Below are 2,517 nucleotides of genomic sequence, written 5' to 3'. Positions count from 1 at the left end.
TGTGTGTGTGTGTGTGTGTGTGTGTGTGTGTTTGTTATACAGCATGTGGGCATGCATATTCTTGTGCATATTTGACAAGAAGCTATGGACAGTCTATTATTAGTGGAATAGATTAAATAGATAAATAAAAAGATTATTTTGCAAACAGGCTACATTTCAAAATGTTTTATTCATGCCGTGTTGGCATAACTGCCACTGACCAATATCACTGATCATACTGCATTATTGGCAGAGTAAATTGTGAAATATTTACTAACTTGCTGTCAGTTGTTTAACACATTGCAGCTATGTACAAGAAGAAGAAACACCAGATTTGTTACATAGTGCTCCCGGAATAAATTTAAAAACACAAATTTCTCTGAGTGGTTGCTAAACTAACCATACATTTGTATTTGAGCCTGGATAGTTCTTCTTTTCATTCTTGTAAAATGTAAAAGGAAAAAAATAGCCAAAACAACATTTACTGCCATTGTTGAGCACATGCTCAGTTTTCCATGACATCATTACCATACTCTGCATTAGAGCCTTTTTCAGATTAGATAATTTTACAGTTTGCTGGTTATTCAGAAAGGATTGCCAACAAAGGCTGAAAAGGAGAGATTGCTTTATAGGCCACAGTCAGATTGTTTGATGACAAGTTAATTTAAATATAATAAAATAATATAATAAATTAATTTACCCATTCTTTAGTCTGTTCTTAGTTACTGCCGGATTGATCTACAATGCAGAGTGTTTATTACACAGACTTGCTTATTGTGTAGATAATGTATTAAGGCTTATGTAGTTTGCTTTGTTTTAGCTTAGCTGATGTTTATGCAGTGTTTTAGTCTTCTGTTGGTTTGATAGTCATTTCCCCCCTCAGGCTACAAAAGCTGCTTGGTAATCCGGTTGGTTGTGAGGGGGATGTTTGTAGAATTTGTTTGTAGAAATACAACTTTCACAAACAGAGCCCATATGATGCAGGATACTGAATATTGGCTCAACCTGCATTTGACTGTTCATAGTAGAGTACTGCCTTAGTCTATTAAAAAGTTGATGCTATGCAATGAATCATTGTCAAATATCTCTGAGATTGAGAGGAGCAGAATTTTAGGTTTTTTATGTGTCTGCAATATTGATGCTGCCGATCCAGTATGTAATATAGAGGTTTAAAGTGCAGTATAGTAATACGTTTATAGAAGTTTCACATTAATTCAATTATAGAATATAGAAACACTGATATTTACTATATACAGTGCTGTGCTGTAAAATGCTCATTAGCCTACCCTGTCCAGGTCCAAAAATTCATGTTGACATTCAGGCCAACTCCAGGGTTTATTCTGGGTCACCGTGTCAGTCTGCACTGACTGTGTGTCATTGTGTGCATCCGAATGTCAAGTAAGTAATACAATGATCTTTATTCTTCAGAGTCAGCTATGCCTTCAAGTCTGGTAACGGTTCATGATTGTAGTATGCTCTACATCTATGTGAACATAGCAGTTATGAGGCCCTTTGCTAATATTAGTGATGCCTCTTTTAAGAGTTTAACAGACTAAAGTGGACTCAATTTGATTCTAACAGTGGGACCCCTCTCTGTGGCCACTGAAGCGTGTGGGAAAAGGCCTAAATAACTTAGTTATAACCTAAATGCCCATTTTGTATTTTTTATTCCCACTACCCAAACCTTACCAGATTGGGACTTTCTATTACGGTTAATGATGCATGACCTCTCAGCTCAGCTTTTGCAACTCAAGACAGCAGAAGAGGAGGAACAATAACAAAATCTAAAGCTGTGTGGAAAAAGGACCAACAGATATCAAGCCTAATGATGCACAGTGAAGTTTTTTGGCTCGACCATCAGGATCCACATGCTCTGTATTCCTGTCACAGCCTATGTTGTATAATTCATATTGTCCGCATTCAATACGGCAATCATGGATTAGGATTTATAACCTCCCTTGGATGCAAGCACTTATATAAAAATTGTACTGGTCAGATTCTGAGATGAGACATTCTCCTTTAATTCTTCTGGGCACAGTCACCCAAGTGTAATTAACATATACTGTAGGAAACCTTGATGTGTTCATACTTTACTATGTGTGTACATAATGCAGTTTTGGACATTGTTAACGTCTTAGTGCTAGGTAGCCTTTGTTAACTTTGTGAGCTGTTTGAATCATTATGGAGGGTATATCCGTGGGGGAGGAAGTATTCCGTAGTATTCAAGAAGCCTGAGGATTCAATGAGAAAAACATGATTTACTTGTTTTGTCATTGAGGTTGGTCTATTTCTCTTTGTCTGTGTACGTTTGTGTGTGATCATGTTGCTTGGTACATATGTGTGCTACCATATTTGTGTGTGCCGGTAATTACTGGTGACTATTTGTGACCTCCATTAACATCTTCAGCGTCACTTAGCTCGCAGCCAGTTAAGCCAGTAATTCCAGCTGGAAAAACTAAATGACTTTGCATAAGCAGCCACTTTTTTACCTGTGTGTGTGTGTGTGTGTGTGTGTGTGTGTGTGTGTGTGTGTGTGTG

The 2,517-nt window shown here is 37.3% G+C and overlaps 1 protein-coding gene across 1 annotated transcript in view; it reads left to right on the top strand.

The window, feature by feature from the left end:
* The window catches only part of adgrl3.1 (adhesion G protein-coupled receptor L3.1), a 120,323-nt gene that overhangs the window by 97,074 nt on the left and 20,732 nt on the right, over positions 1–2,517 (top strand).

This window comes from Etheostoma spectabile, chromosome 2 (genome assembly GCF_008692095.1).
Source record: "Etheostoma spectabile isolate EspeVRDwgs_2016 chromosome 2, UIUC_Espe_1.0, whole genome shotgun sequence".
In the NCBI taxonomy this organism is placed as follows: Eukaryota; Metazoa; Chordata; class Actinopteri; order Perciformes; family Percidae; genus Etheostoma; species Etheostoma spectabile.
The sequence above is the reverse complement of the archived record's forward strand: the minus strand, read 5'-3'. Positions and strand labels throughout refer to the sequence as shown.